The 8171-nt window shown below is 40.0% G+C and overlaps 2 long non-coding RNA genes across 3 annotated transcripts in view; one reads left to right on the top strand and one right to left on the bottom strand.

Moving 5' to 3' along the window:
- Positions 1-1246, top strand: part of LOC139024449 (uncharacterized) — a 9192-nt gene extending 7946 nt beyond the window's left edge. Inside the window, exon 2 of the long non-coding RNA XR_011475775.1 lies at positions 99-1246. This is a non-coding gene — a long non-coding RNA (uncharacterized lncRNA). The remainder of the gene's footprint in view (positions 1-98) is intronic.
- LOC111960832 (uncharacterized) overlaps positions 1-7919 on the bottom strand; it is a 24063-nt gene extending 16144 nt beyond the window's left edge. For both annotated transcript variants that reach the window (XR_011475757.1, XR_011475751.1), the window contains exons 1-2: positions 7824-7919; positions 4049-4189 (exon numbers count right to left, since the gene is read on the bottom strand). This is a non-coding gene — a long non-coding RNA (uncharacterized lncRNA). The remainder of the gene's footprint in view (positions 1-4048; positions 4190-7823) is intronic.
- Positions 7920-8171: the final 252 nt, after the last annotated feature.

The following is an 8171-nucleotide window of genomic DNA, read 5'->3' as shown; positions in this document are numbered from 1 at the left end:
AGGTGTGGAGGAGGATGGACTGTTACCCTGGCTGGATGGTTGGTTTGGTAAGTACACTGCATTGATGGATACTGGATTTCTGACCCTAGTAGTTGTAGGTTGTATTTCTTATGTTAATGTGTTGTGCTGCTTGCATCATACCTTGTCTAAAGAAATCTGTTACAGATGTAGCGAAGGCTGCTGGTATGATGCCTTTGTTTGATACTCCGGATGGAGATGCTGATACTGAGTCAAACTACAGGAGAAAGATGTGTCTGACTGAGGATGATCCTTGGTTTGCTGTGGGTGAAGTGGTCGTATAAGAAAAAGAAAAATTAATAATAATAAAAATAAACAATATACTGTTTATCCAGGTCATTACATTAGTCCTCCCTGTTGTGAAGGTTTGAAGTTCCCGGGTGGCAAGGAGCCCACCTGGTACAAGATGTATAGAGGGAGAGACCAGAGGGTTTCATTTTTTTAAATATATATTCTGTCTGTAATCATGTTGTTATGATGACACCCTGGGGGGTGTCAAAAGGGGGAATCTAAAAACCCCGCTGATTTTTTTATATACTGTTTTGCATAAAAATGATACATTTTATGAAGAAAAAAAAGAGAAAAACTATCCTCCTGGTTGAAGGTTTCAAGTCCCTGGGTTCAACGGCAACCCAGTATATGGATATATAAGTTGGTTACACCCCATGAGGGTGTAAAAAGGGGGAAATTGTTAGGATTTATGTTTATGCACTATAGGCTGTTAGCATATTGGTTGAAGAGGAATATTGTTTTGTTACACACATACACAAACTATACAGAGGGGGGTGTGTGTGTAGGTGTAAGGACTGACCAACACAGGCCATAAAAGCTGTGGACAGTCTGGAGAGGGGAGGGGTGCATCTCTCTAGACCAACCAAGAGGTTAGAATACTGGACAATACCATATTAGGAACTGTTTTAGTGTAGAATCGACAGACCCAAGACGGATCTGATCTAATCTACCCAGCAACCAGATGTGGACAAAGGAACGCGCCAAGGGGCTTGGACAAAGGGCCAGCAAAGGGGGGCAAAGTCTAAACCAAGCCCAGCCTCTACTGTGATAGGCCAACAGACGCGTTGAAACTACGTCATCACGGTATAAGAACAGCTGTTTACGTACTTCTTGCCAGTTCCCTGTTAACCCTGCGCGGTGATACAGCGAACCCGTATATACGAAAATTGCATTTGCCATTCATTGTTTGCGGTAATTAAACAATTTAAAAAAGTTAGCAGACCTTGCTTTTTATTTATCCTGACACCGGATGTGTTACACGCAGAGTTCACAATAGCTTTGACAAACAAACAAAAAACATCAGACAGACAAACAGACAGCTGTTAACTTCAGGATTGCCGTTGCACTAAGACTCCCCTCTTTCCCCCCTCTATCGTTCCAGTGCTTTACACTGCAGCAGACTTTTTTTTTCTCCAATGCGCTTCCCTTTGATGTTCAGTGTCGCTGGACTATTATTGCCCTGGCAGAAGTCTTTGGGTTTACATTGTAGCTAAACGGGATGTTGCTTGCAAGTTTATGGTGTATTGCTATTTGAACTGTATTGATGTGGGGTGATACAATTGACATGTGGCCAAGATGATTTTGGACATTTTAAGGCCTTTGTTTGGTCTATGAACACCCCCCAAATTCATATCATTTACATTTAAGTCATTTAGCAGACGCTCTTATCCAGAGCGACTTACATATATGTGACTTACTTATATCCTCTGCACTCCTCCACTGGGAGATAATACAGGTTATTGCAAATCCTCTAATGTTGATGACTGGGTTCTTTCTTGTAAATTGTTTCTATGAAGTTGCCGTTAAATTGCTCAGCCATTATTATTGTATGAGGTAATATTGGTTGGGTTACCCCTGTGCTGTGATGTGTTTTATATGGTGTCTCATCTTCTCTCCACTGGCTATCTGGCAAACAGACTACACTCTAGGCAGTCTCTTCTGCTGATGTGTGTGGGTCTGGTAGTGGTACTCTATCTACTCTTTTCCTTTCGGCAGGGTAAATACTTGTCTGGCGCCCAAACAAAATCTTTATGTTTACCCCTCTCTAACAACACCGCTACAATGTTTTTCAAATTAATAAAAAATAAAAAGCTGAAACGTCTTGAGTCAATAAGTACTCAAACACTTTGTTATGGGAACCCTAAATAAGTTCAGGAGTAAAAATGTGCTTAACAAGTCACAAAATAAGTTGCATGGACTCACTCTGTGTGCAATAATAGTGTTTAAGATGATTTATGAATGACTACCTCATCTCTGTACCCCACACATACAGATAATTGTAAGGTCCTTCAGTCGAGCAGTGAATTTCAAACACAGATTCAACCACAAAGGGAGGTTTTCCAATGCCTCACAAAGAAGGGCACCCATTGGTAGATTGGGTAAAAAAATAAAATTTAAAAGCAGACATTAAATATCCCTTTGAGCATGGTGAAGTTATGAATTACTCTTTGGATGGTGTATCAATACACCCAGTTATTACAAAGATACAGGCATCCTTCTTAAATCAGTTGCCGGAGAGGAAGGAAACCCCTCAAGGATTTCACGAGGCCAATGGTGATTTTAAAACCGTTACCAAGTGTAATGGCTGTGATGGGAGAAAACTGAGTATGGATCAAGACTGTAGTTGCTCCACAATACTAACCTAATTGACAGAGTGAAAAGAAGGAACCCTGTACAGAATACAAATATTCTAAAACATGCATCCTATTTGCAACAAGGCACTAAAGTAATACTGCAAAGAAAATGTGGCAAAACAATTAACTTCTTGTCCTGAATACAAAATGTTATGTTTGGGGCAAATCCAATACAACACATTAGAGAACCACTCCATATTTTCATGCATAGTGGTGACTGCATCATGTTATGGGTATGCTTGTAATCATTAAGGACTGGGGAGTTTTTCAGGATAAAGAATTAATGGAATAGAGCTAAGCACAGGCAAAATCCTCGAGGAAATCTTGGTTCAGTGTGCTTTCCACCAGAACTGGGAGACGAATTCACCTTTCAGCAGGACAATAACCTAAAACACAAGGTCAAATCTACACTGGCGTTGCTTACCAAGAAGACAGTGGCCGAGTTACAGTGTTGACTTAAATCTACTTGAAAATCTATGGCAAGACCTGAAAATGGTTGTCTAGCAATGATCAACAACCAATTTGACAGAGCTTGAAGAATTTTGAAAATAGGTTTGGAGTCTTATCCTGAAAGACTGACAGCTGTAATCGCTGCCAAAGGCGGTTCTGCAAAGTACTGACTCAGCGGTGTGAATACTTATGTAAATGAGATATTTCTATATTTCATTTTCAATAAATTAGCAACATTTTAAAAACATGTTTTCACTTAGTTATTATGGGGTATTGTGTGTAGATGTGATAAAAAAAAGATATATTTAATCAATTTTGAATTCAGGCTATAACAACAAAACATGGAATAAATCAAGGGGTATGAATACTTTCTGAAGGCACTGTACGTACGCATGGAAGAACTACATGCAGCGTCGCAAAATAGCAAAAGACGTTTGCAGCCCTGCAAGTCATAACTTGGTGTAACTACACAGGATCCCCATTTTGGGTAGGTTTCTTGCATTGCATACCTAGGGTATACGTTAGGCTTTAAAATAATTGTACAGGTGGGAATCCTCTTGCCAAGTGGGATTCTGGCATATTGCTTCACTTATCCTGTATTTTTGATCAGTGTAGAGAAATAAAATGGCAGAATAGGAAGCTAATTTCAAACTATTGTGATGCATACATTAAATACTGGCATAATTAATTTTTTTTAAAGAGTGGGGCTGGTGAAGAGGTTGGAAAGACAGGGAAGATAGTGGTGGTGAGTCAAAGCGCAGTTCGCCAGATTCGAACCCATGCCAACTCTGGCATACGTGTGCCGGTGTCAGTGGCTCTAATCACTGGACCACACAGGCCAACGGCTTTGTCATTTTACCTCACACTGAATGCTTGGAGAGCAGAGTTGCGGGATATATGCACCGCTTGTTGTCATGTCACTAGGGCCATCTTACCTGGCAACTCTGGCATGGGCTTGCTAGTTGAAGGTGAGACAGGAGACCCCTGTGTGGCAGAGCCTGTTGGAGACATCACCAAAACAGTGTCCCCCTTCACAGTTCCGTGGTTCTCACTTGACATCTCTCATCTGTCCTGTCCTGAAAAAAAGGTGGCAAATTAGCAAAGGGGTTTTCACTCAACTTTGCCTTGTAAAGTACAGTTGAAGTCRGAAGTTTACATACACCTTAGCCAAATAAACTGAGTTTAAATGTTTCAAAATACCTGACATTTAATCCTAGTAAAAATTCCCTGTCTTAGGTCAGTTAGGATCACCACTTTATTTTAAGAATGTGAAATGTCAGAATAATAGTTAGAGAGAATGATATATTTCAGCTTTTATTTCTTTCATCACATTCCCAGTGGGTCAGAAGTTTACATACACTCAATTAGTATTTGGTAGCATTGCCTTAAAATTGTTTAACTTGGGTCAAAAGTTTTGGGTAGACCTCCACAAGCTTCCCACAATAAGTTAGGTGAATTTTGTCCTATTCCTCCTGACAGAGCTGGTGTAACTGAGTCAGGTTTGTAGGCCTCCTTGCTCACACACACTTTTTCAGTTCTGCCCACAACTTTTCTATGGGATTGAGGTCAGGGCTTTGTGATGGCCAATCCAATACCTTGACTTTGTTGGCCTTAAGCCATTTTGCCACAACTTTGGAAGTATGCTTGGGGTCATTGTCCATTTGGAAGACCCATTTGTGACCTAGCTTTAACTTCCTGACTGATGTCTTGAGATGTTGCTTAATTATGTGGATATATTGGTCTTTTCTCATGATGCCATCTATTTTGTGAAGTGCACCAGTCCCTCCTGCAGCACCCCCACAACATGATTCTGCCACCCCTGTGCTTCACGGTTGGGAAGGTGTTCTTCGGCTTGCAAGCCTCCCCCTTTTTCCTCCAAACATAACGATGGTTATTATGGCCAAACAGTTCTATTTTTGTTTTATCAGACTAAAGGACATTTCTCCAAAAAGTACTATCTTTGTCCCCATGTGCAGTTGCAAACTGTCTGGCTTTTTTATGGTGGTTTTGGACCAGTGGCTTCTTCCTTGCTGAGCGGCCTTCAGGTTATGTCGATATAGGACTCGTTTGTGGATATAGATACTTTTGTACCTTTTTCCCCCAGCATCTTCACAAGGTCCTTTGCTGTTGTTCTGGGATTGATTTGCACTTTTCACACCAAAGTACGTTCATCTCTAGGAGACAGAACGCGTCTCCTTCCTGAGCGGTATGACGGCTGTGTGGTCTCATGGTGTTTATACTTGCGTACTATTGTTTGTGGAGATGAACGTGGTACCGTCAGACGTTTGGAAATTGCGCCCAAGGATGAACAAGACTTGTGGAGGTCTACAATTTTTTTTCTGAGGACTTGGCTGATTTCTTTTGATTTTCCCATGATGTCAAGCAAAGAGGCACTGAGTTTGAAGGTACGCCTTGGAATACATCCACAGGTACACCTCCAGTTAGGCTAATTAACATCATTTGAGTTATCAGAAGCTAAAGCCATGACATCATTTTCTAGAATTTTCCAAGCTGTTTAAAAAGGCACAGTCAACTTAGTGTATGTAAACTTCTGACCCACTGGAATTGTGATACAGTTTACTATAAGTGAAATAATCTGTCTGTAAACAATTGTTGGAAAAATTACTTGTGTCATGCACAAAGTAGATGTCCTCACCGACTTGCCAAAACTATAGTTTGTTAACAAGAAATTTGTGGAGTGGTTGAAAAAGTAGTTTTAATGACTACCACCTAAGTGTATGGAAATTTCCGACTTCAACTGATATACTGTGCACTTTTCAAATGACAGAGCAATGAACCTAGGTGTTTACTATTATTAAATGTGATAAAATGTAAAGATGTTCCATAATCTCCAAGGTACCCAGGTGGTGATTTGACATGCTTTCCGAAATAAGATTTTCATTCAAGGGATCAAGCAAGACCTTCTATGCTATAATGGCTGTCCGCAAACAATCGTTTAAGGTGCATGCCGCCACCTACTATGCTGGAGTGTGCGATCAATCATGTTTTGCTTAATTCTGTATTACTAAGAAAAAAATAAAACAAATCCCTACTAACAAACCCTCCCCGATACCGAAAACCCCATCAAAATGTTATTCTTTCATGTTGAGACAATCCATCTTTAGGGTTAAAGTTAAAAATCATGTTGACAGTAACATCTGTTACACCTAAACTCTGTTATGCTGGAGTGTGCGATCAATCATGTTTTGCTTAATTCTGTATTACTAAGAAAAAAATAAAACAAATCCCTACTAACAAACCCTCCCCGATACCGAAAACCCCATCAAAATGTTATTCTTTCATGTTGAGACAATCCATCTTTAGGGTTAAAGTTAAAAATCATGTTGACAGTAACATCTGTTACACCTAAACTCTGTTGCCGGCATTTCTGCATTCGACAATTCGAGTAGTGTTGATAACCTTTCCAATGAAAGCTATGAAGTACATTTTACTTCAAGTTAAGTTTTTATTCAGTGCACTGCACAAGTACAGTGAAATGCCTTTCTTAATGGTCTTCCCCAGCAATGCAATAATCTATCAGTAGTACTATAAAAATAAAACATTTTTAAATAAAAAGTAGAACAAAAACACACAAGAAACAGAAATAAGAACACCAGAAAATAAGTAAGCTATGTAACAGGGTCAGTTCCAATACCATATTTACAATGTGCAGGGATACTGGAGTGGTAGGGTTAGATATGTATAAGGGTAAGTTGACTAGACGTCAAGAGATATAATAAACAGAGTAACAGCACCAGCATGTATGATGATTGTATGTGCATGTGTGTAGAGTCAGTATGAATGTGTGTGCGTGTGTGTGTTGGAATGTCAGTATACGTGTGGATAGAGAGAGCAAAACATATTATAAAATAGAAGGGTCAATGCAGATAGTCCGTGTAGTCATTTTGTTACAGCCTGAATTTAAAAATGGATTTCAATGAGATTTTGTGTCACTTGCCTACACACACAATAACCCATACTGTCAAAGTGGAATTGTTTTTAGAAATGTTTACAAATTGATTCAAAATGAAAAGCTGAAATGTGTTGAGTCAACAAGTATTCAACCCCTTTGTTATAGCAAGACCAAATAAGTTCCGGAATATAATACACCAAGTCACAACAAAGATACAAGTAAAGTAAAAGTGCAATATGTGCCATGTAACAAAACTAACGTTTAAGTTCCTTGCTCAGAACATGAGAACATATGAAAGCTGGTGGTTCCAGGTTCTTGCAGATGCGTTTATCTTTATCGTACAGAAATTAGCAAAAGGACACGCATGCGCCTGCTACACCGCCCGAAAACAAACACGAAGAAGGGGAGAACATCTGGTATCTGCGCTACACAATAAAAGGCAATGGCAGCATCTTGGAACCCAAGTAAGGGATACGTGGAAAACAGATAAAATACGGTAGGATACTGTACGAAATGGGGGTATTGGTACATATAAATGACGAGAATTAGTAAGGGTACCAGGTATATGCTGTCAAAATAGGCGTATCTGAACCCCTTTTACTTGAAACACATACAAATATGTAGGCGCGCACTTTGGTTGAGACAAGATGGCGCGCGATATCGAGTCATAGCAACCCTTGCAGACAATATTGTTTGTTTATTTCGTGCATTGACAATGCGTGGATCATATGATACCCTGCATGTTCCGCCACCTGCCCATGGCCTTCCTATAGCGCTAATGTGGTTATTCCCCTTACCTTATAGAGGTTTGTTGGGAACCTTGTATAGCCTTTGCTCTATTCAATCCGGACCTCCCTCTCCACCTTCTCCGCCATCTTGTATCGGGGACTCGGGCCTTGGTATTGCGCACGCGCCAGTTTAGTCCTCGTTCTTGGCAATATTTGTCATTAAGAAGTAGCCATATGTGGAAGGGCATTTGTCAACGTCGACATGCTGCTGAATCTTAGTAGCTTGTTCTTCAGAACTTTCTTGTGAAAGTAGTCATGCAAAAACACATTTGCGAACTCGTCTGAACTATTTAACCAGTAATACTCCGATGGCATGGTTGGGATTACGAAATAATATCGAATTATATTCACTTTTGT

The sequence above is a fragment of the Salvelinus sp. IW2-2015 genome, linkage group LG1 (assembly GCF_002910315.2).
Source record: "Salvelinus sp. IW2-2015 linkage group LG1, ASM291031v2, whole genome shotgun sequence".
Classification (NCBI taxonomy): domain Eukaryota; kingdom Metazoa; phylum Chordata; class Actinopteri; order Salmoniformes; family Salmonidae; genus Salvelinus; species Salvelinus sp. IW2-2015.
This window is presented reverse-complemented; position numbering and strand designations above follow the sequence as displayed.